The 26,138-nt window shown below is 54.5% G+C and overlaps 1 protein-coding gene across 5 annotated transcripts in view; it reads right to left on the reverse strand.

Moving 5' to 3' along the window:
• LOC132250692 (syncytin-A-like) overlaps positions 1-26,138 on the reverse strand; it is a 77,954-nt gene that overhangs the window by 17,977 nt on the left and 33,839 nt on the right. The window contains exons 7-19 of one of the 5 annotated variants that reach the window (XM_059727667.1): positions 25,170-25,241; positions 20,007-20,110; positions 19,218-19,391; positions 19,024-19,113; positions 18,753-18,841; positions 15,837-15,986; positions 15,623-15,724; positions 14,128-15,506; positions 13,942-14,041; positions 13,613-13,694; positions 12,765-12,921; positions 12,523-12,664; positions 12,288-12,419 (exon numbers count right to left, since the gene is read on the reverse strand). The gene's annotated coding sequence lies outside the window, so the exon portion shown is untranslated. The other 4 variants (XM_059727669.1, XM_059727670.1, XM_059727668.1 and 1 more) reach the window with 4 other exon arrangements.

The raw sequence follows: 26,138 nt of genomic DNA on the forward strand, positions 1-26,138 counted from the left end.
TACACACACACATTCATTCAATAAGCCCTGTCCACTGGGTCACGAGGTTCCAGTTGGGCCCCCTTGCTTTCAAAACTGCCCTGTCAGGCAGAATTGGGGCGGCTGAGCCCAACCGTAGTCTCAGTCCTGATCAGTGGCTCATATTTCTAAATACACACACACATGCACATTTATTCAGTCAGCCAGACCTCCTAACCCACACCGCCTTAGTTAATTAACTACAAGCCCGATGTGCTGTTGGATGAAGGTGCCTCAAACAGTTTCTCCCTAAAACGTACGTTACCAGACACAAAATGGGATCCTTTACCAGACAGAAAATTTTAGCCGGCAGTAAGGTTCAGACTGACCTGTTTTAACAAGGTTCAGATCCAGTTACCACGGCCAAGTTGGGAGCCTACAGGCAGTCCTCCTCCGAAACCCCAATAGAGATTTTGAATTAGGTCTCTTACCTCTCAAGTTTGGCGCCTCAGGGTTCGGGGGGGGGTAGCCTGCGGTCCTCCTTCCTCAGCCTGTGTTCTGGATCCGAGTCACGGCACCAGGAATTGTCGTGGAAACACACACAGAGTACTTTTGGGTCAGGTCAGCAGAAGCTTTTATTCAAAAGAAACTACAGCTGTAGGGGGAGTTCCAAAGTGACATGGATTTCCCAAGCACTTGGAAGGGGTCCCCCCCCAAGAGCAAAATCAGGAGGCTTATATACTTTTTAACAGTCGCTTACAACTCACGTGATCATATAGTGAAATTAGCATGAAAAGCGGCTATAATATTACTTCATTATTTCTTTGCTGTTATCAGGATGGGAATTATGGGGGAGATAGGGTTAGTTCACAAACCTCCTTCTTGCACCTGGAAATCTACTTTGTACATACTTTTTTTTTTTTTTTCTACCTTCAAGGCCGCGGTGAGCGAAGCATTTGCAGAAGAGTTACAAAGAACAAACACTTGCCCTTATCTGTTCTACTGTACCGAGCCAGCAATTCTACACAAAGCGGTTATGTCATCTTATAACTAAAATAATCAAAGTTTAAGGCATATATTTTTTCTGATTCCACACTACACAATGCAATCCCATCCCCTGGTCCACACCTCTGAGCTCTCCAAGGCTTGCCTCTGCTGGGACCACAGCACAGCAGCCACAGCATATGCTGGAGACACCACCACAAGAAGGACCTTTTCTCTGACACCCAGTACTCACCACAGTCAGAAACATCCTGATCGATCTCCAGTCGTCTACCCTACCTAGTCAATGCCCAACACCCAGGACTGGGCTGGAGAAAAACAGAAACCTGCAAGATACAGAAAATCTTCACCAAAACACAAGAACAAAAACATGGAGGCAACTGGCAGATTGGAGAGAAGTCCCACGCTGCTCCAAGTAAGCACTCGCCCACCTACCACAGGGACCACAGATGCATAGGGATCCAGCCAAGAGACACCACAAAGCCAGAGGCCTCAAACCAGGCAACCAGGGACTGACCACACGTCCTCCAGCACCTCTGGGACGCTTCACCCTCTTCCCACAGTCTGGTGCACATCATCATCCTCAGAAACCTCAGGACAAACACCAAACAAACCCTCCGCCCGCAACAGAGAAGCCGTTACTGCCATCGACGCAACGCACGCACCTCACTACTAGCACCCGTGGCCCTCCCGCCCAGGGCTCCGACACCAGCCTGCTTTGCCCCGCAGCACAGACGGGGCGCAGACAGACCCTTCTCCGGGATTCCCCCTTCCTAGCAGGGGATTCTGTTTGCACCTGCCAACGCAGCCCTCCCGCCTTCACTTCTGGGAAGGACTAAACAAAACACCCCGGTGATTTCAGTAACAAACGTAACAGGACAGACACGCACATGCAGACACGCAAGCAGCAAACATTGTTCCCAGCACCGAAGGGGAGCCTGTGGCAATAGCAACATCCAGGCAGAGACGGACCCAATCCTCTACCTTAGCAAAATCTATGTAGGGGCAAAAATCGACACCCACGTGTCAAAAGTTAATCCGCTACAAGTCCAAAAACTCCCTACACAAAGACAGAGGCTTTCCTCAAGCACAGCAAGACACAACACCCCGGCTGGACCCACCAGCACCAAAATCACAGATCAGACCCCCAAGGTGCCTGCCCCGCATACTAGACAAACTGACCGGCAAGCACGAAGCTTCAGACACCATCCCACACAGGGGCCTCACACACAACTCACAAGCAAAGGCCTCCCACACAAACTGCCAACACACCTCTGCCTGCTTCAACCTCCACGGGCATAGCTTGGCTCCACTCCCTGAACCAGCATTCGCTTGCATCCACACAAGCCACAACCCTACAAGGCACAGAACAGACCGTAACCCCAGGAGACACAACCAAACACAAGACAGGACCCATTGGGAGAACTCCCACTCCACACACCCAGCCCTCACCTCAAAGCTCTCCAAGGCAGGCCTGGCCAGGGTGCGCCCCATCCAGCCCTAGGAAAGGGCTCAGCCCCAACAGCCACACCGGGCATCACGCTGTTCCTTCTCCACCCCTCCCTCATCCTGCTCACCATCCTCCCCACACAGGGGACACAGGCACCGCCTGAGGGCACACAGGAAACTTCACTACCAAACAGAAGGGCAGACCGCAAACGACTGCCTGACCAGAAGACAATCCCACGCCGCTACGAGTAACATCTTACCTGCTGCAGGCTCTGTCCACGCACACAGCTCCACCTGACAGGCAAAGGCCTCGCTCAAGGAGAACCAGAAATGACAACAGGGACACAGCCACCAACTTCTTCCACCTCCTTCTGCATGGTGGTGGCACTAGGTCACTTCACCTCTACCTGATCTCTTCCCCGCTCAGGGTCCAGATATTTGCATCACCCCCCAAACAACAAGCAAGTACTACACGAAACAGTATTCACATCTCAGTACTAAGGAGAGAGATGCACCCGCCCCGGTCTCCAAAAGCAGCACACAGCCGCCACCCCCACATACAAGGCACAGAGCGTACAAGCAAACCCCTCCCAAAGGAGGGGACCAATTTACATGCAAACACTCCCATCCTTCCAGCTCTGGGAAGAGCAAAGGAAGAACAAAAAGTGCTGCTGTGATTTTCAACATCAAAGCAGAAAGAAACACCAGTGACACACCCAGAGAGACAACACAGAGTACAGCTCCCAGAACTGAAGGGAGGCCAGTGGCAGCAGCAACACACAGGCAGAGACTGGCACCCCCCCCACCCCCGAGCCAAACATCACCAGAGCAAACCAGCCACTCCACCCCGCTACTCTAAACCAAACCAATTTTCAGCACCCTGTTCCCCCATCTTCCATCACTACAGCACAACATGCCCTCACATCCTTCTCCCCCACAAGATCAAAGCCACTAGAAATCAAACAAAACCCTCATCACCCCAAACAGGGGACACAAGGCAACCTAGTCAGGGCCAAGGTAAGCTCCTCTCCAAACCTCCAGCACCACAACCCACTACCTGAGCTCTCAAACGCTTGCTTCTGGCCAGCCTGAACTGGATATTCACAGGCAATCAAAAACCCACCTAGCTTACACAGGGCACAGCCACCACAGGAGAGCCCTCATCTCCAACAGGCACTGCTCACCACAGCCACAACCACGCTGCTCCTTATCCAGGCATCCTCACAGCCAGAAGACAGAGTGGGGACACACCACCTGCACAGGTACACGCACAAAACCTCCTGGAAACCTGAAAGAACAAGCGTGGAAAAAGTAACAAAGCAGGAAGACAAATACATTGCGCTGCTCCAAGGGAGCTCAGACCCACCACACACTCCAGCCAGGTGACACAGTAGAGGTAGAGGCCTCGCACCGTGCCAAATCGGGAAATCATAACAGGGCTGCCCACTGTGGGTCTCTTCACCGGGTGAGCGTGATCCCCTGCCCTCCATTGATGCTGACTTCATGAAGGAACATCTTGAAAAGCTGGATACCTTCGACTCAGCCGGCCCTGACAATCTTCACCCGAGGGTACTCGAGAAGCTGGCGAGCATCATAGCCCAGCCTCTAGCGTGGATCTTTGACAACTCTTGGCGCTCTGGTGTCATGCCCGAAGACTGGAAGAAGGCCAATGTGGTGCCTATCTTCAAGAAAGGGAGGAAAGTGGATCCGGCTAACTATAGGCCCATCAGCCTGACTTCTATCCTGGGGAAGATCTTAGAAAAGTTTATTAAAGAGGCCATCCTTAACGGACTGGCCGACGCCAACGTCTTAAGGGATAGCCAGCACGGGTTTGTTGCGGATACGTCTTGCTTGACCAATCTCATTTCCTTCTACGACCGGGTGACCTATCACCTGGACAAGGGAGAAGAGATTGATGTCATATCTTGACTTCAAAAAAGCCTTTGATCTGGTTTCCCACGATCGCCTCTGGCCAATTGTCACCTTGGGTCCTCCAGGATCCACTGGATGGAAAATTGGCTCCGTGGTCGGACCCAGAGGGTAGTAATTGATGGAAGTCACTCATCGTGGTGTCCTGTGACCAGCGGGGTCCCCCAAGGCTCTGTCCTTGGATCCATACTGTTCAACATCTTCATTAACGATGCGGACACTGGAGTCAGAAGCGGGCCGGCCAAGTTCGCCGACGACACCAAACTTTGGGGCAAAGCATCCACGCCAGAAAACAGGCGGGCGATCCAGGCTGACCTGGACAGGCTCAGCAAGTGGGCGGACGAGAATCTGATGGTGTTCAACGCCGATAAATGCAAGGTTCTCCACCTTGAGAAGAAAAACCTGCAGCATCCTTATAGGCTCAACAGTGCTACGTTGGCTAGCACTATGGAAGAAAGAGACTTGGGGGTCATCATTGACCACAAGATGAACATGAGCCTGCAGTGCGATGCTGCGGCTATTAAAGCAACCAAAACGCTGGCTTGCATCCACAGATGCTTCTCAAGCAAATCCTGGGACGTCATTCTCCCCTTATACTTGGCCCTGGCGAGGCCGCAGCTGGAGCACTGCGTCCAGTTTTGGGCTCCACAATTCAAAAAGGATGTGGAGAAGCTTGAGAGAGTCCAGACAAGAGCCACACACATGATCAGAGGTCAGGGAAGCAGACCCTACGATGACAGGCTGAGAGCCCTGGGGCTCTTTAGCCTGGAAAAGCGCAGGCTCAGGGGTGATCTGGTGGCCACCTATAAGTTTATCAGGGGTGACCACCAGTATCTGGGGGAACGTTTGTTCACCAGAGCGCGCCCCAAGGGATGACGACTAGGTCGAATGGTCATAAACTACGACAAGACCGTTTCGGGCTGCGCATAAGGAAGAATTTCTCTACTGTCCGAGCCCCCAAGGTCTGGAATAGCCTGCCGCCGGAGGCGGTTCAAGTGCCTACACTGAACACCTTTAAGAGCAAACTGGATGCTCATCTTGCTGGGATCCTATGACCCCAGCTGACTTCCTGCCCTTTGGGCAGGGGGCTGGACTCGATGATCTTCCGAGGTCCCTTCCAGCCCGAATGTCTATGAAATCTTCCCAGTGGCTGCTTCATAGGCCTGCAACCTTCACAAGATGGCTCCTCCACACACGTAAGGAAAAGGCAATTGGCACTATCGACAACTCCGAGGCTTCGCGGCACTGGGGACAACGGCCGCTCCCTGCCGAGACGCCGCACGCGACTTATCCCCTACGCCCCAACCCCCGGCCAACAGCTGTCACAGGACAGCCAGACCCCTCAGGACTTTCCCTTCGATAGCAAGGGAAGCAATTTAGGTGTGCAAACACAGGTCTCCTGCCAGATCTGGGAACAACAGAAAAAGGCTGCAACAACTTTCAAGACAACAAGACAAACAAAGGCACATGGACAGAGGACAAGCCAGTCCCAGCACCGGTGGGAGAGCCTGTGCCAAGACAGCCAGGTAGGCAAAGACGCACCAAACTTCTGCCCCGCCAAAACCTGGAGAGGGCCAGACACCGGCACCCAAGTGTTGTAGCAAACCCAGCTCAAGGAGCCAAAAAACCTGCTGGCAGGGACAGGCACGCGTTCTCAAGCCTCGTGAAGAGCCGCACAAGGGGCCCCTGGACACAGCAGGCCACCGCAAGAGATGAGAGGAAGCTCAAATGCCGCAACACCCTGCTCCAGCATCTCTGACTGGGATCACCTAGCACAGACACCATGCCAGACCAGGGCCTTCCCACCACACCCAGACACCGCCCGCCCCAACCCACCCCACCGCCCAGCATCCTGCTTCTCTTCCTCCATTACCACTGTTCTGCTCCGCTCCTTAGCCCTCTTCCTTTTCCTCCACACATACCAGGACCGTACAGAGAACAGACAACAAGTGATCAGCCCAACAAGCAGAACTAAACACAGGATGAGCAAACCACTGAGCAAGTCCCACAACACACAGCAAGCCAACAGAGCACCTCATCACACTGCAAAGGGCACACAGAGGGCACGCAGACACCAGGGCGAAGGCCTCAGCCCAGAGAACCGGCACGCGCCACACGTGACATCGCAGTGCTCCGTCACCCCTTGCGCAGCCTCGCTTGCCATCCCTTCCCCACGGGAGGCAAGCGCCTGCCGAGGACGCAAAGGAAAACCTCGGCGCAACGAGCACAGAAAACAACAAATGGCAAAGCACAAAAACCTGCCAGACCTGGGCAACCCCACACTGCTTCAAGCAATCATTTACCAACTGCAGGATGTGCCCATTCAATGCCAACACACCATGCAACAGCCAACTCCTACTGCTTCATCCTCCATGGGCACTAGTCCACTCCACCCCCTGAACCATCATACATTTCCCTGCACACGGGCCAGGACCCTAGAAGGAAGAGAACAGGTAGTCACTCCAGGACCACAACCAAGGAGAAGGAACCCACAGTACAACTCCCACACCACACACCCGCTCCCCGGCTCAAAGGTCTCCGAGGGGCGCCCGGCTACAACGCCTCCCATTCAGCCGCAGAAAAGGCTTTAGCCTCGGGACAGCCCTCACCGTGCCTGGCATTATGCCGCTCCTTCTGCAGCCCTCACTTGTCCCTGCTTCGCTTCGTCTCCTCTCACAGGATGCAGGAACCTCCTGACAGCACATGGGGAAAGTTCACTACCAAACAAAAGGACAAAGCACAAGCAACTGCCCCAAACAAGCAACATAGGGTGCATTCAGACCCCTCCCAAAGGAGGGGACCAATTTAATTGCCAACACACCCCTCCTTCCAGCTCTGGGAATAGGAAAGCAAGAACAACAAGTGCTGCACTGATGTTCAAAATCCAAGTAGACAGAAACACCAGTGACAAACCCAGACAGACAGAACAAAGTGCCCTTCCCAGAACGGAAGGGAGGCCAGCAGCAGCAGCAGCAACAGGCAGGCAGAGCCAGAGAGACAGGCACCCGCTCCTCTGCCCCACCACACCCAGGGACAAGATCTGCATCCAGATGCCAGGGGCAAACACTGAAACCACCTATATACTAAAAGGTTATTGTCAGCCTGTACAAAGAGAGCCAGGACACATACACAGGCTAAACCCAACCCAGGCTTACACCACCCAGCTCTGGGGCACCCCAGGAGGCCAGAACCCTGCTGGAAACAAGAAGCGCCAGACACTAGGCGTTTGCTCCCTCACCCAAAAAACCACAGGGAAGAAACCACTCACCACCACCCCACCACCCCTCCCTAACCAAGCCCACTTTTAAGTATTCTGTTCCTTCATCTTCCAACACTGTGGCACAGTACTCCCTGTATCCTTCACCCCATCAAGATAGACTATGCTGGAAAAAGAACAGAAACCTAGCCAGCCCAGAGAGCAGAAGAAACGGCACAAAGCTAGAGACAGGGAAAGCTCCTCTGCAAACACCCAGCAGACACATCCAGACCCACTACTCGCTAGCTGAGCTCTTAAAGGCTTGCCTGTGGCCGCCCAGAGCCAGATAGTCACAGCGCATCAAAAAGCAATGCACCACAGCAACCACCATACACACAGTACATCCTGGAAACACGATAGAACAACTGTGAAAGAAACGGTCAGACAGGGAAACGAAGACATCGCACCGCTCCGAGGAAGCTCAGACGCACCGCAGGTTCCAACCGCGTGATGCCGCAGGGCCAGGGGCCTGACGCCACACAAATTGGGAAGTCAGGAGACAGCTGTGCGTTTTCTCCTCCGCCATCTCTGGGGCTCTTCACCTCTTCTTCCAGTCTCTGCTTCACAGTCCTGAAGCCTTGGCAAGAGGACTCCTCCACAGACAGACAAAAGAGACACACTTGCCACTGTTAACAACTCAGAGGCCTCGCAGCACTGGAGGTAGCAGCCCCTCCTGCCAGGACTCCATGGGCAACTTTTGTTATTTTTTTGTTTTTTTAAACCACCTGATCCCGTAGCTGCGAGGGTGCAGGCAGAGCCCTCTCAGGGCTTTCCCATAGCAAGCAAGGGAAGCACTTGAGACGTCCAAACACAGGTCTCCTGCCAGTTCTGGGAAGAGCAGAGAAAGACTGCACCGACTTGGAAGACAACACGACAAACAGAAAGGCACACGGACACAGGACAAGCCATGCCTGGCACTGCTGGGACAGCCTGTGGCAAGACAACCAGCTAGGCAGAGACACACACCAAACTTCTGCCCCCGCAAAATCTAGAGAGGGTCAGACACCAGCACCCAAATGTTGGACCAAACCCAGCTCAGGGACCCACAACACTTAGTGCCAGAGGCAGGCAGGGATACTCAAGCCTCATGTACAGCCAGATGAGGGACCCCTGGCCAGAGCAAGCCACTACTAGAGATGAGGCAAACCTCAAACCCGACAACACTCTGCCTGAACCTTCCCACCACACCCAGACAGCCCCGCTATCCCAAACGCAAAACATCTTTTAGCATCCTGATCCTCAGGGGCCCTTACCCTTTCCCCTCACCATTCCCTCCATGTACACCAGGAACCTAGAGAATAGAGAGAACAGGTATTCACCCCAAGTGGAAGAACAAAACACGGGAGAAGGGAACCACCGGGGGAATTCACACCCCACACATGCAGCCAAGGGAACACCTCAACACACTGCACAGGGTAGGCAGACAGCAGGGGGAAGGCCTCAGCCCTGAGAGCCAGCAGCCACCACAGCTGGCATCACACTGCCACACCAGCCATCGTGCATCCTAACCCTAACTCTCCCCATCCCAGAGGCACGCGCCTGCTGTGGGCACAAAGGAAAAACCTCACCACAAAGACCCATAAAGGGCAAAGCAGAAATACCTGCCAGACTTCACAACCCCAGACTACTCCAAGCAAGCTCCTTACCTACTACTGGAACTACCCATCTAATGCCAACACACCTCACAGCACCCAGTTCCTCCCCAACTGCTCAGCTCCACTCTCTGAACCAGCATTCACTTCCCTCCACACTAGACAAGATCCTACAAAGGGACAGAACAGGCAGACACCCCTAGGGGCACTAGTGAACAGACCAAGGGACCAACGGGTACAATTCCCACCCCACGCACCCAGCCCTGAGCTCAAAGCTCCCCAAGGCATGCCTGGCCAGGGTGCACCCATCCAGCCAGGACAAAAGGCTCACCCCCAGACGCAGCACTCGCCCAACCTGGCATAACACTGCTCCTTCTCCAGCCCAGTCTCATCCCTGCTTGCCTTCCTCTCCACACAGGGGTACACAGGCACCTCCTGAAGCCACACACAAGTGCAAAGCACAAGCAACTGCCCTACTGGAACACAATCCCACGCCGCTCAAAGTAGCATTTTACTCGCTACAGGCTCTGCCCCCAAGTCCACCCGGAAGTCACCACGGGTGCGCAGCCGCCCGCTTCCTCCACTTCCTAAATGGTCGCGGCTCTACGTCGCTTCTCCTCTATCTCAAGCTCTCTTTTGCTCACGGTCCAAACAGTGGCATTACCCCAAAACAACAAGCAATTACTACATGGGACAGTATTCATATCTCATAGTACTTAGGGGAGACACCTTCCCCTCCAAACCACTCCCAAAACAAAGTAGGCAGGGTGCAGTCAAGCCACTCCCCAAAGGGGGAACCAATTTAGGTGCCAACATGGCCTTCTTTCCAGGTCTAGGAAGAGCAAAGGAAGAACAAAGGAAGTGCTAGAGTGGTTAAAACAAAAAACCAAAACGAAGAAAAGCCACAAACAAACAAGGAAGGAACACCAGTGACAAACCCAGAGAGACAGAACAAAGTGCAGTTCCCAGAACGGAAGGGAGGCCAGTGGCAGCGGCAACAGGCAGGCAGAGGCAGAGACGCACACATGCGCTCCTCTACCCCCGCACATCCAAGGGCAAGATCTGCACCCAGATGCCAGGGATAAACCCTATATAGCCAAGGGCAATTCTGAGACTTCACACAAACACAACAACTCACAACCAGGGTAAAATCTAATCCAGGGTTATACCACCCAGCTCTAGAGCACACTTGGTGCCCACAATCCCCTCCGTCACCATCACTGCCCAGGAAGCGTGGAGCTCCAGACACTATCCCACACTAGGTATTACCTCCCCCACCTGAAAATCACCAGGGCAAATCCCACCCCTGCAACTCTAACCCAGCCCACCTTTCACCATCCTGTTCCTCCACCTTCCATCATCACGCCACAACATGCCCTTGTATCCTCCTCTCCTGAGATCAACGCAGCTGAAAAAACAACAAAAACCTCATCAGCTCTAAGAGGGGACACAAGGGCACAAACTCAGAGGAAGAAAGCTCCTCTCCAAACCCCCACCACACACATTCAGCCCCACTACCCAACAACTGAGCTCTCAGGCTTGCCTGTGGTCACCCCGAGCCACATATTCACAGCAATCAAGGAGTCACCAATCACAGCAACCGCCACACATACGGCGCAACCACCACAGGAGACCCCTCATCTCCTACACGCACTACTCGCCACAGCCACAACCGTGCGGCTCATGCTCCACTCAACCTCACAGCTGGAAAGGGGAGGGGGTACGCCACCTGCAAAAGGTACACGCACAAAACCACCTGGAAACATGAAAGAGCAAGCGCGAAGAAGCGGTCCGACAAGAAGACAAATACGTCGCGGTGGTCCGAGGAAGCTCCAACCCGCCGCGGGCTCCAAACAGGTGACGCCACAGAGGCAGAGGCCTCACACGAGACAAAATGGGAAGGCGTGAAAGGGCTGCCCATTTCCTCCGCTGCCACCTGTGGGTCTCTTCACCTATTCTGCCAAGTGTCCGCTTCACAAGCCTGAAGCCCTGGCAAGATGGCTCCTCCACACGCACACGCACAAAAAGAGGCAATGGCCACTATCAACAACTCAGAGGCCTCACAGCGCTGGGGACAGTGCACCCTCCCTGCCAACACTCCCAAGCAAATTTATTTTACCACCGCCCCCCATAGCTGTAAGTGTGCAGCCAGAGTCAACTTGGGACTTTCCCTCGGCAAGCAAAGGAAGCAATTTAGATGTGCAAACGCAGGTCTCCTGCCAGTTCTGGGAAGAGGAGAGAAATGCTGCAGCGACTTTGAACGCAACAAGACAAACAGAAAAGCACACGGACACAGGACAACCCATTCCCGGCACTGGTGGGAGAGCCTGTGGGAAGACAAATGGCTAGACAGAGACGCACACCAAACTCCTGTCCCAACAAAACCTGGGAAAGCCAGACACCGGCACCCAGATGTTGGACCAAACCCAGCCCAGGGAGCCAAAAAAGCTAAGTGGCAGGGGCAGGCGGGGATGCTCAAGCCTCACGCAGAGCCAGATGAGGGACCCCTGGCCACAGCAAGCCACCGCAAGAAACGAGGGAAACCTCAGGTTCCGCGACACCCCGGCTGACCGTAACTGCTTGCACTAATTGAACTCATGACAACGTCCCACACCAGGGCCTTCCCACCACACACAGACACCCCCACCATCCCACAGCACCTTTCAGCATCCTGCTTGTCTTGCTCCCTTACCACTGCTCTGCTCCAGTCCTTCGCCCTCTCCCTTCTCCTCAGTGGCTTCCTTCTCCTGTGTTTACTTCTGCTCCTTGGGCTGAACTCCGGTCCAGGGTCCTGATCTTTGCGGAGGCATTCCCACCCTACACGTCCAGCCAAGGGAGCACCTCTCCCCACCACTAAGGGCACACACAGGGTACAGACACAAGGGGAAAGGTATCACCCCTGACCGCCAGCACTTGCCACACTTGGCATCACGCTTCTCCTCCAGCCCTCATGCATCCTTGCTTGCCATCCCCTCCCCATACGGGACTGGCACCAGCTGAGGCAGCCAAGGAAAAACCTCAGCACAACTAGCAACAAAGAGCAAAACAAAAACTAACTGCCAGGCTCCGAAAACCCTAGACTGCTCCAAGCCATTTCGTACCAAATGCCAGACCTGCCCATCCAGCACCGACACACCGTGCAGCATCGAGTTCCTCCTGCTTCATCCTCCGTGGGCGCTGGTCAGCTTCACTCCTTCAACCGGCAGTCATTTCCCTCTGCACAGGTCAGGACCCTGCAAGGGACAGAACACGCAGGTCACCCCAAAGGGGACAAGTGAACAGAAGAAGAAACCCACAGGTACAATTCACACCACACACACCCAGGCCCCAGCTCACAGCTCTCCAAGATGTGCCTGGCCAGGGTGCATCCATCCATCTGTGAGAAGGGCCTCACCCCAAGAGACCGCACTCATGGGACCTCGCATCGCACTCTCATCCCTCCTTGCCGTCCTCTCCACACAGGGGACGCAGGGACCTCCTAAGGGCACACAAGAAACATCACTGCAAAACAAAAGGGCAAAACACAAGCAACTGCCCAGTGGGAAGACCACACCACACCACTCCAAGTAACATCTTACCCACTGCAGGCTCTGCCCATGCACACAGCTCCACCGAACGGGCAGAGGCCTCCCTCCAGGTGACCCAGAAGTCAGCATGGCTGCACGACCACCTGCTTCTACGTAGAGCTGGCTCTAGGTCTATTCACCTCTTCCCCTCAGCTCTTCTCTGCTCACACTCCACACATTGACATCACACCCAAAACAACAACAAGCAATTACTACACACAACAGTATTCACAACTCATAGTACTGACAGCACAGACACAATGCCCCCCGCAATCTAGGACACCAAAAGCATAACACCCCCACCCGCACATGAGGCACACAGGGTGCAGTCAAAGCCCACCCAAAGGAGGGGATCAATTTACATGCAAACACACCTATCCTTCCAGCTCTGGGAAGAGCAAAGAAAGAAGTGCTGCTGTGATTTTAGATATCAAAGTAGAAAGAAACACCAGTGACACACCCAGAGACATAGGACAGAGTGCACTTCCCAGAACTGAAGGGAGACCAGTGGCAGCAGCAACAGCCAGGCAGAGGCAGACACGCACGCACCCGCTCCTCTGCCCCAGCACATCCAATGCCGTCATCTGCACCCAGAAGCCAGGGGCAAACACTGAAACCCCTAATATACTCAAGGACAATTTCCAGCTTTTACAAGCAGTCAGGACTCAACCCCGAGCTAAACCAAAATCAGGCTTAGACCCCCTGCTCTGCAGCATCCCTAAGGGCCACAATTCCCTGCTTCAGCATCACTCCCCAGACAGCACAGAGCTCCAGACCCCATCACACACTAGGGGTTTCCTCCCCCACCCAAATATGACCAGAGAAAACGCAACCCAGCCTCCCACTTTAACCCAGCCCACCTTTCGGGATCCAGTTCCTCCATCTTCTACCACCACCATAGAAAACTCACTTCTATTCCTCTCTCCCACAACATTGAGGCCGCTGGAAAAAACAAACAAAACCTCATCAGCCCACTGAGGGACTGCAAGGCCACCGACTCGGAGATAAGGGACGTTCCCCTCTCCAAACCCCCAGCAGACATCCAGCCCTGCTATCCACTAACTCTGCTCACAAAGGCATGCCTGTGGCCAGCCTGAGGTGCACATTCACAGGCAATCAAGGACACAGCTAACCTACACAAGGGACAGCCACCACAGGAGAGCCCTCATCTCCAATAGGCAGTACTCACCACAGCCAGCCACAATCATGCTGCTCCTTATCCAGGTGTCCTCACAGCAGGAAGTGGGAGCAGAGATGCACTGCCTGCGAAGCTACACGCACAAAACCTCCTAGAGACATGAAAGAACAAGTGTGGAAGAAGTGGTCAGGCAGGAAGACAAACACATCACACTGTTGAAAGACAGCTCAGACCCACCCCAGGAGTCCAGCCAGGTCATGCCACAGGAGAAGAGGCCTCACATCACGCAAGTGAGGAAGTCACGACAAGGCTGCCCATTTCCTTGTGCACCATCTCTGGGACTCTTCACTTCATCTTCACAGTGTCTGCTTCACAGCCCTCAAGCCTTCAGAAGATGGCTCCTCCACACACATACAGAGACAAAGAAAAGGCAATTGCCACTATCAACAACTCAGAGGCCTCACCGCACTGGGGACAGTGGCCCCTCCCTGCCAAGACCCCACGGGCACCTTTTTATTTTTATTTTTTTTAAACCACCACCCCCCATAGCTGTGAGGGTGCAGACAGAGCCCTCTCAGGCCTTTCCCCTACCAAGCGAAGGAAGCAATTTAGATGTGCAAACACAGGTCTGCTGCCAATTCTGGGAAGAGCAGACAAAGGCTGCAGCAACTTTGAAGACTGCACGCTCTGCTCATTCACACAACTCCAGCAAAAGGGCAGAGGCCTTCCTTCCAGGTGACCCAGAAGTCACTATCAGAGCGCAGTCCCCTCTGTCTTCCACCTCCCAAAACGTTGTGGCTCTAGGTCGCTTTATCTCTACCTCGGCTCACCTCCGCTCATGGTCCAAACATTGGCATCACCCCAAAACAACAAGCAATTACTACATGGAAGAGCACTCATCTCTCATTGTAGTGAAGTGAAGACCCCTCCCTTCCCCCCTCCCCCCCCCCAGCCCAGGGCTCCAGAAGCAGCACACTGCCAACCCCCCCAAACAAGGCAGGCAGGGTGCAGTCAAGCCCCTCCCCAAAGCAGGGCATCAATTTAGGTGCCAACATGGCCCTCTTTCCAGATCTGGGAAAAGCAAAGGAAGAATAAAAAGTGCTGCAGTGATTTAAAAAAATCAAACTAGAAAGAAACACCAGTGACAAACCCAGAGAGACAGAACAAAGTGCAGTTCCCAGAACTGAAAGGAGGCCAGTGGCAGCACAGGCAGGGACACAAGCACCCGCTCCTCTGCCTCAGCACACAAGGCCAAGATCTGCACCCACATGCCAGGGGCAAACCCTGAAACCACCTGTATACTTAAAGACTATTTTCAGCCTTTACAAAAGAACAAGGACTCACAGGCAGCCTAAACCCAACCCAGGCTTACACCACCCAGCTCTGGGGCAACCCAGGAGGCCAAAACCCTGCTGGAAACAAGAAGCTCAAGACACTATCTCTCAGACATTAGGGGTTCCCCCCCCACCCCAAAAACCCCAGGGCAAACAATGCTCACCACTCCCCCACACACACTCTAACCACACCCATCTTTAAGCATTGTTTTCCTTCCTCTTCCACCAGCATGGCACAGAACTCCCTGCGTCCCTCTTCCCCCACAAGATACATACAGGCTTCTGGAAAAGGAACGGAAACATTGTCGGCCCAAAGAGGGGATACAAAGACACAAAGTCAGAGACGGGGAAAGCTCCTCTCCCATCCTCCAGCACACACATCCGGCCCCCCTACTCACTACCCAAGCTCTCAAAGGCTTGTCTGCGGCCTCCCGGAGCTGGATAGTCACAGGCACTCAAAACATGATGTATCAAAGTAACCACCGTACACACAGCATGACCTGCAAAGATACACACACAACAGCTCCTGGAAACATGAAAGAACAAGTGCGCAACAAGTGGTCAGACACGAAGACAAAGACATCGCACCGCTCCAAGGAAGCTCAAACCCACCGCAGGCTCCACACAGGCGACGTCACAGGGGCAGAGGCCTCACACCACACAAAGTGGGAAGTCACGAGACAGCTGCCCATTTCCTCCTCCACCATCTCTGCGGCTCTTCACCTCGTCTTCAGTGCCTGAAGCCTTGGCAAGGTGGCTCCTCTGGACACAGACACAGACAAAACACAGGAAGACACTTGCCACTGTGAACAACTCAGAGGCCTCACGGCACTGGGGGCAGCGGACCCTCCCTGCCAAGACCCCACAAGTAACATTTTTGTTTTTTTTTGGTGCAATCGGCGACGGGGAGAGGCTAGAAGCGAAAGCTCCGTAGGTTCGGTTATTAAGCCTCTATTGCCTGCTGAGGGGAGGCGCGTTGGGTCCGCGAGGGTCCGCAGCGCTTGGAGATCTTCACACAGAGTCTCTCTCTCTTCCTCCCTCCTCCGACTTGGGCAGAAGCTTTGGTGCAACGGGGGATTTCCCGCCAAATTACAGCTTCTTTGCAGGGTGCATTTCTTTTGCATACTAGCGATGCACGTTGCAAGCAAGGGAAGCAATTTAGATTCCCTTGTCTCCTGCAAGTTCTGGGAAGAGCAGAGAAAGGCTGCAGTGACATGGAAGACAACCAGAAAGGCATACAGACACAGGACAAGCCGTTCCCGGCACCAGTGGGAGAGCCTGTGGCAAGACAAGCAGCTAGGCAGACACGCACCATCTTGTTCCAGCGAACCCTGGACAGGGCCAGACACCAGCACTCAAATGTTGGACCAAACCCAGCTCAGGGAGCCAAAATGGCTAGTAGCAGGGACAGGCACAGATGCTCAAGCCTCATGTAGAGCCAGATGAGGGACCCCTGGCCACAGCATGCCACCACAAGAGAGGAAGGAAACTTTGATCCCCACAACACCCTGCCTGAGCCTTCCCATCACACCCAGATGTCACAACCCAAAGTTGCGGTTTTTGTTTGTGTGCGCTTCGGCACCGCTAAATTATTTTCCCGCCGATTGTAGCTTTCTTTGCAGGATAGAGTTCTCTGCTGCAGGAGAGAACTCTGGTGCAACGGGGGATTTCCCGCCAAATTACAGCTTCTTTGCAGGGTGCATTTTTTTTGCATACTAGCGATGCACGTTGCAAAGGAGTTCCCGCCATTTGTATTTGGATTCACGCCACACTATTGGCCAGTTCCAAATGTAGGCACACGTGGCAGCTAGCTATTGGCTTGCTAGCCGTACAAAAGGCTTGGGTAGCTTCTGCCCAAGTCGGAGGAGGGAGGAAGAGAGAGAGAGACTCTGTGTGAAGATCTCCAACCGCTGCGGACCCTCGCGGACCCAATGCGCCTCCCCTCAGCAGGCAATAGAGGCTTAATAACCGAACCTACGGAGCTTTCGTTTCTAGCCTCTCCCCGTCGCCGATCGCAATCCCAGATGTATCCTGTCATATTGAATGAAATAGTTTGCATGTTTGTAAAGGTTGCACATTAGCCAGTTTCAGGAAGAAGATAAGATTTATCTCCTCATCTAAGTCATTGTTTTTCTACTACGTGCAAAAGGTCCTGACTTTGTTTAAAGTCTTAATTTGAATTTTATCTTTAGAAGTCTTTTACAAAGAGAGCAAATATCCTGAGTTCCGAGAGATCAAACCCTAAGTCCTTTTGACCAGATTGGTAAGGAAAGGGCATTTGCAGTGATATGGAAGTTTCCCAAAGGTAATTTAAAATGCTCAACAAAGGCAAAAGAATCTGTTGAGTAAGATCCGAGCCGAAATTTGGGAATAGTGACAGGCTTGAGTAGAAGGAGCCCATTGACAGCAGCTTGCTCAATAAAAACTGTAACTTACTGTCCCAATTTGGAGGTGACTTCACTTGCAGAACAAGGAAGGAAGAATCACGAGTGTAGGCCGGATCAGACTGATCACCTGAACCAACCTCTCCGTGAACACGAATCTCTTAGTTCACGCTGAAGCTGCAGAGCGCCCGAAAGGGACTGAAGGAAGGGGACTTAGTCCTATCACTACTGAGCCCAGCTCATTGAATCGTATTGCTGAGGCAAGCCCATTGAACCGTACTACTGAGGCCAACCCATTAAATCGTACTATTGAGGAATGAAACCATATTTTGGTATTTGGCTTCTCGGAATTCTAGGATTGTAAGTATAATATGAAAAATAATAGTATTGATTCAAATTTAACTTTTAGTTGTAATTGTAGTTGTTTTTGTAACACTAATTCTTATAGTATTGTTTGGGAAGGAAGTGCATTCGGAGCATTGTTTCTGATATATGCAATTATTGTGTTTTTAATGTTTGTGGTGTTTCTTAAGGCTAAGCAGTGTTATATGCGTAGCAAGGAGTTTTAAAATAAAATTGTGTTGTATGAATTAAGTGTGTAATCATTGTGAAATCGTGCAATCAGCTAACTACTCCCCCAGCCAGTGCATCAAAACGAATCAGTAAATTGTGTGGGATTTTCTCTATTCCATAACCCACTAGAGACATATCCCTTTCCTGTAAACTTCGAACCCGCGAAGCTTAAGCAACTCCGGGGAACCCTTCAAACCCGCGGAGCCTAAACAACTCCGGGGAACCAAGAAACCGAACTGGACCCGCGGAGCCTAAACAACTCCGTGGGAGCAATCGAATTTGTCATGGTCCTCTAGCGAGGATCTAAGCGGGAGCTGAGCCTGGAAACTTGTCCAGCCTACACCACTACCATCTTTGGGTGTAAGTAAACAATCTTTTCAATCAACCGCTACGTGTTTGTGACTAACTCTAGCTCGCCGCCGGCTCTCTCCGACCCCGCGTGCCCAGGCTGCTGGCCACAGCCCGCGTGCGCGAAAGACGGGCCGCGGATCGCCCCTCCCGACCCGCACGTGGTGGCGGGAGCAGGTCCCGGCCCGCACACCAGACACCCACCATCCCAAACACAAAACACCTTCTAGCATCCTGATCCTCTGGTTCCGTTACCGCTGCTCTGCTCCGGTCCTTGTGCCCTCACCCTTTCCTTCCAGGAACACCAGGACCCTGGAATACAGAGAACAGGTATTCACCCCAAGTGGAAGAACAAAACACAGTCAAAGGGAACCACTGGGGGAATTGCCACCCCACACATCCGTCCAAGGGAGCACCTCAACACACTGTTATGGGTACGCACAGGGTAGGCAGACAGCAGGGGGAAGGCCTCAGCCCCGAGACCCAGCACTCACCACACCTGGCATCAAGCTGCGCTTTCAGTCCTTGTGCACCGTCAGTCCTCATGCTTGCCATCCCTTTCCCAGATATGATGCAGGCACCTGCTGAGGACGCAAAAGAAAAGCCTCAGCATGAAAAACATCAAAGGGCAAAGCATGAATGTCTGAGTCTAGCAATTAGCCCCACACTGCTCCAAGCAACCCCTTACCAGCTGCAGGATCTGTCCGTCCAGAGCTGCAACCCGCAAGAAGCAAATACCTCGCTCCAGGTGATCACATGAGCATGGCTTCGGGCCGTCTCCAACTCCTTCCACGCCATACCAGCTCCAGGGCTCTTCACCTCTTCCTCAGCTCTTCTCCACTCAGGACCAGACTTTGATCATCTTGCCAAACATGTCCACACCACCAAAAATGAACAGCAATTAACACTTGCAGCGCTATGCGCAGGTCTCACAGCACCAATGGGACAGCACCCCCTCCCTCCCAACCAGGGGTACAACAGCAGCTTGGACTGGCCCCACTAACAAACCGCAGGGGGCTGCAGCTACACCCCTCCCAAGTGAGGGGATCAATTTAAATGCAAACACAACCCTCCTTTCAGTCCTGGTAAGAACAAAGTAACAAGTGCTGCAGTGATTTTTAAGAACAGAAGTACAAAGACAGACACCAGTGACACACCCAGAGAGATGAGACATAAATGCAATTCCCAGCACTGAAAGGAGGCATGTGGCAACAGGTACAGCCAGGCAGAGACCCAATCCTCTGTCCCACCGCAACCTGGAGACTCCCCATCTTTGCACAGACTCAGAGCAACTCTGGGCCAAGCCAGCCCAGCCGTACACCACTCATCTCAGAGGCACTCCTGGGTGCCATGGCCCTCCGCTTGAGTAGCCCTGCCCTGGGAGCGTGCAGCTCAGGACACCAACCCAGACCAGGGACTTCCCAGCCCACCCAGACACCCCCACTCAAAACACCACCCCCGCTTGAGGTAAGTCCACCTTCCATCACGCTATTCCTCCTGCTCTATCCTCCATCACCATGGCACGCCTCCACTTCTTTGCATCCATCTCCAACCCAAAGTCTCTCCACAACAGCCAGGATCCTGAAAGACAAAACAAGACATGAAGCCCACAGGGTCAATCAAGACCAGACTGAAATCCCTCCCAAACAGCATACACACACATCCAGGCCCCACCACCCAGTGTCTCCAAGCTCCCAGAAGCCATCCCTGTGCCTTGCAACAAACTGACAAATCAAAGACAACCCCACACCGATCCAAGGAAGCTTGCACCTCCCCCAGGCTGTGACCATGTCCTGCTCCAAGGCAGCTAAGGGCACAGAGGCAGAGACCTCACCACAGGGAATCCAGAAGCACAAACCCAGGCTCTTGCTCCCTCCTCTACCCTCCACGACTCATCAGCTCTAGGTCTCTTCATTACACTTGCTTCTCAGACCCTAGAAACTTTGGCAGAAAGGCCAACCAACCCCACCACAACCAAAAAAACCTTACAAGCAACTCCTTACAGTCCTCACAGCACCGAGGGCAGAACAACTCCCACCCAAAGAGTTACAGAAGCAGCTCCATTCCACCCCGCACCCTCTCCATAGGAACCAGTCATCCGCTCTATAAGTTTTCCCCTTCCAGAGGCTTATTCCGTCTCTCCAGAGCGCTCCGGTGGGTTATCTCAGCAGCTCGTCACAATGCTTAACAAAACAACCACAGTGCTCTGGAGCCTGCACTCAGGCTGGGGGAAGGGGAAGAAGGGAGATCAGGCCCCTCACTGCTTCCCCCCACCCCTCAGCAGAGCCTGCCAATACGAGCTGCTGGGCATTGCACAGCCCCCGAGTTGCAGGGGGCGGGTGCTTCCCTCCGCAGCAGCCGTTTCCCTCAAGGCTGCCCAGGCAGGGTGCTAGCTGCACGGCTGCAGCCCCAGTTCACAGGCTGCACCTGCTGGATCCAATGGTGCACCGGTTTCTGGAAGCCTGGCTGCGCTCAGAGAAGCTCAGGGTGGATGGGTTTTCAGTGCCCAGGGAGCACAAGAGTGACTCTTGAAATAAAATTACTGCTTTTTAAATTTTTTTAATAAAATTAGTCGTTGTTGTAGATGTTCTCTTTTTAGAATATAACTCGGTATTTTTCTGCTTCTGAGATGCCAAAACCCCTTCCTGAAGGGAGTGTTTCCAGGGGGCAAAGAGAGGGACTTCCAGTTGCAAAGGTCAGGGTTACGGGATAGGACTCGCAGCCACAGGACGGCGACCAAGGGGCAGGGCACCAAGCCAGGGACAGGGCTGCAACAGGTGCCACCACTTGGTAAGTGGCCCTGCACCTGAAATAATTGCTGATGCTGTGTTAAAGTACGCACTCAAAGGGTACCTAAAAATCCTGGACTTCAATAAATACTTTGGGAATAAAAATGTAATTCCTAGCATTTTGAGGGCTGCAGCTAGTAAACTAGTATTAAAAACAGCAGTTAACCCAGCACAGCACAAAGGAGTTTAGGAGCGTCTGACACACAAGGGCAGACGCTCTCGGAGGCCACAGGCACCGCAAGCCCCTGCTGCAAAACTGCGGCCTGCGAGCGCAGAGCTCAGGACGCCGCCCCACAGCGGGACCGCTCACCCCCACCCCGCGCGAGACGCATTTCTGCCAGGCCCCGACACCAGCCGGCCGCAGCTGGCTCCCGGCCCCCGCGGGGTCAAGCCTCCCCACCCCGGGCCCCAGGCAGGACAGGCCAGGTGCGGCTGGGGCACCTCGGGCCAAGGCCCAGACCAGGCAGGGGCCGGAGCCCAGGGGAAGCCCCACCCGGCACAGGGGACACTCGTCGCACCCAGGCCCCGCGGCCCCCTTCTCCTCGGAGACCAGGCACCGCGGCGGAAAGACCCGCCCCGACTCGAGGCAATTAACGCGGGCAATTAACAGCACTCCCAGGCCAGGACTCGGACCGAGGGCAGGTCTCAACCAACGGCTCCCAAAACACCCCCGGCCCCAGCAAAGCAGGGCCCCAGGCGCCCGAGGGACAGCACCCCGCGGAGCAGCGCGCCCGCCGGCTGGGAGCAGCGCAGAAAAAGCGGCGGGTTAACAACACGAAAACGAGGACGGACAAAGCGCGGGGACACGGGGCAGCGCCGCCCCGGCGCGGGGGACCGGGCACGCCCAGCCCGCACAGGCGGCCCCGCGCCAGGAGCCCGGCGCTCCCCGCAGCGCGGCTCCTTCCCCAGCCCCGGCGCGGCGCGGCGCAGCAAAGCCCACACTACTCCCGCCTCCAGCGCCCCTTCCCGTCACGTGCCGCGCCGGCCCGCGCTCGGCTTTTCACGGGACAAGAGCCCCGGGCGCGCAGGGAGACGGCTCCGCACGGGCCGCCGGGCCCCGCCGCACAGACCGGGCCCCGTGGCCGCGACCGCCCAGCGCTACCCCGCCGGCACCAGCCGCACCTCGGCTTCCCGCTGTCGCGCCGGGACCCGAGGGCGGCCCGGCGGATCCCGCCCAGGCCCCCAGTAAGAGCTCCCGGGACCCAACCGCCCCCCGCTCCTGCCGCCCGCCCCGCGCACCCCGGCCCGGCCGCAGGGCAGCGCGCGCTGGGTCTAGCTCTGCCCCCGGGCCGGGCGGAGGGACCAGGACTACAGACTGCCCTCCCCGCCCGCCAGCGCCGTCCTCAGCACGAGGCAGGGGCCGCTGCCACTCGCGGCACACCCCAGCCTCGGGCAGGTACGCGGTCCTGCAGCTGACGGCTGCGCAGTCCCCAGGCAGGTCCTACCTGTGAGGAAGCGCTAGCGGGCATCAGGCATCACCGTAGCAGGTGCCGCCTTGTCGTGCGGAGCTGCGCCCAGTCTTGTTCCGTGGCCATGTGCGACAAGCACTCGTTTCCAGCACCTGTCCTGACCCCGGCTTGGCGCTAATGCCATAGCCCCCAAAACCTCTGCGGGTGAGGCACCTAACCCACTCAACCAAGAAGGAGCACCTGGCCCAGGCCCCACTACCCGGCACACAGCTTTAAACCCAACCCCCAGGTGTTGGCACCTGGCTCCTACCACAAACCTTTGCTTCGGGTGTCTGCAGGACCGGGCAAGCTGGAAGGCAAAGGCGAGAGAAACTGCACCAATTCCAGACCTGCTGCCAGTCAGACCCACCACCTCCCACCCCGCGGGGGAGAACGTGCGTGGTGCTGCACTACTGCGTGGGAGATCTTTGAGGTATGATAGGCAAGCTCAGGCTGCAGCTTGGTCTCCTGCCTCTTAGCTGCCTGGGTGGCCACTGTAGCGGGACCTGCCTTTTGCATTTCAAGGGTAATCGTCAAGGGAGCCGTAGCTGCGTTATTTCTGTGCCCGTGTCAGCCTGCGAGGTTCTGAGCGCAGACTGGCCGCAGTCTCCTCGGCCGAGGCCCGGCGGTAGCGAGCTGTTTGTAAGAACACGAAATGGGGGAACTCAGAAACCAAAACGGTACTGTGACACTAAGGAACCAAGCAGCAGTATGGGGAGCCCTTGCTGAGCCTCAACTTTGCCAAAGTGCTTTCAGCAGTGCCTGTCCTCGACCTGACTGCCTGCAGGACATCCCACCCGCTCCGCCCACAGAAAAAGCGTGGAGAAGAGGCCGACGTGTCCACCAGACCCTTCCCAGCAGGCACAACCTTCCCCATTTGCCCAGGCAACAAGAACTCAACTGTGCTCAGCTCAGTCCTCGTCCTCAGGTGCAGTGCTGAAGCAGCCTCCGCTCGCTGCACAGGGCCCACGTCCATCTTTATACCCTAGCTCTGCTCACTGTGCCTCCAAGACAGGGGAGGACAGGAAGAGGCTGGCTCACCTTCCTCCCTGTTGTCTACACCACCAGCCAAAGGGAGCAGAGAGGTTCCTCTGCAAGAGTTTAAAGGGTCACAGCGAGGTAGAGAGAAACGCTGCAAGGCTGCCTGGGGGCAGGGTAAAGGAACAGGAAGGAGGGAGGGAGGGACTCTCTGAGTCAGGGACCAGGATAGTGGGGGTTCTAGAGTGAAAAAGGGCAAGAACCACTGCTTTAAAAGTTGGCCAGGTAGCAGTGAGAGGGGCTTAAGAAAGGCTGTACCTGTGCTCATGGAGGGAGGGAGGGAGGGAGGGAGGGAGGGAGAGGGCAGCAGGAGCCAAGGTAAGCAACATATAGGACTCAGGCACAGCATTCACCTGGCAAAGCTGTGCAAGTCCTGCCACTCCTGGTTTAGGAAAGAGCCCCATGTTCCCCAGCCTGGTTGCGCGGCCTTGTGCTGCTATCGCTGACCACAAACTTTCTCCTGCCGTCCGCTTCTGAAAATGATGGGGAACATGCACGAACCCAAGTGTGCTTAGTGCTCCCCTCTCATCTTAGAGCGATCTAGGGAAAAACCTGAGAAATTATTCCAACACCTCCCTACTTAGGCACTCCTAGCAACGGCAAGGCCAGACTACTCTACAGATGAGCATCTCGCTCTGTGTCGATGCTCTGCTCTGCTCTGCTCGCTCGGAGTTAGGTGCAATCTTTCCTTGCAGGGAAGGGCCGTTCTTTTGCCGTTGTGCACCGCTGCGGACGGGAGAGGTTGCTCCCCAGCAATCACCACAGGCTGTGAAAGGACTCAAAAAGGCAGGGGCTGGGACCCTGGGGAGGCTGCTTCTGCTGCAGCACAAAGAACAAACAAGGCAGTGGCAACAGGCTGCTGGGGATGTCCCTGCTGCTGTCACGATTGGAGTGTGCTGCTCCTTGGTTGAACTGCTACAGGTTAGAACCAGTTTTCTTCACAGGCTGGATCCAGACCACAGGCCATTGGTTTTTTGACCCTTGTTTTACCAGACCAACTGTAAGATGGGCATAGACACAGGCAACCTTTGGGGTATGACAGTACCTTTCCTCAGGATGCTGGGAAGGAAGGACTGAAAAAGGGGACTGTGATGCCTAAAACCTTGCTTCTCTCCATCCAAACCATGCTGTTAGTGCCACACAAGACATCACAAAAATTCTTGCCTCCCCCATGGTTCCTGGACCTTCACAACAACAACATCACCTGCATACTTAAATCATTTGGTTTCTTTCTTCTGTCACCTGTTTGGAAACTTCCTTTCCTTACTGGGACCTGCCAGATTCTTTGTTGGCAAAGTACACGGGAAAACAAATAATAGTAAGTATCAGAACAGGCATAATGTTAGTAGTACTAACATTACTTACTGAAATTTGCTGAATGAAAGATGCAGGTCTCATCCATGCCTCTTCTTTCCGTTCCCTCCCCCTCCAACTATCCTGCATGGACATACAAGAAATAAGCTCCTGGGGGGTCTCAAAAACAGGGTGCAGTCCCACAATTGAAGCCTGTACTACAAGGCTGTTTGCTTTCTTACCACAGTCCAAAAAACCAAGGTGTCACAGCCCACATCTCCCAAGCAGTGCAGGCTGCTTACAAGGGCCTGCCAACTGCTCCAGGCAGGGTCACTGCCAGCAGCGGCTAGCCCAGCCCTGGGGGAGGCAGGGGGAGACCTGGGCAGTCTGGGGTTGCTGAACCCTCACCCAACTTTGACCTCTGACCCCCTGAACCTTCCCTCCCTCCTACCTCTTCCCCCAGGCACTTGGCCAAGAAGCCAAGAATGCCCCTGCCCCCAACCCTGGCCCTTTAACAATGACAGTCAACAGACAAGCAGTGAAGGAAGGACATGTAGCCTCCTCACCCCCAATCACTGACCAATGCAGTAAGACTCTACCATGGGCCCCTGCTTTTCTTTTTCGTGTCCTTGTGATAAGCTACATGCGATTCTTGACAGATTTTGTTGGAATCTGACAGGCCACACTCTGAGCGCTTCCATTGCAGCCTTCAACTCGCACTCTGGGCTGTCACCCAGGTATCTTGGCCCCTCTGCCATGTCACTTCCCCTGCTCAGATGGCTCAGGTTTGGACAGGGGATGTGATGTCTCACAGGTATCACCCTGTAAAGCTCAGTAGGGGGGAGCAGAACAATTTTGCTTCCCTTCATGAGCAACATCTCCTCCAAAGCATTCTTCTGACAGCTGCAGCCCACACATGGCACACCCCATGAATGGCAACACACAGCTGCAAGTCGTCATGGGTTTACAATGAAGACACAGGACTTCTGCGGGGGCCTCTGTGCATCTCCTTAAACCAGTCCTCCAGCACATATAGGAGAC

The sequence above is a fragment of the Alligator mississippiensis genome, chromosome 5, assembly GCF_030867095.1.
Source record: "Alligator mississippiensis isolate rAllMis1 chromosome 5, rAllMis1, whole genome shotgun sequence".
Taxonomy (NCBI): Eukaryota; Metazoa; Chordata; order Crocodylia; family Alligatoridae; genus Alligator; species Alligator mississippiensis.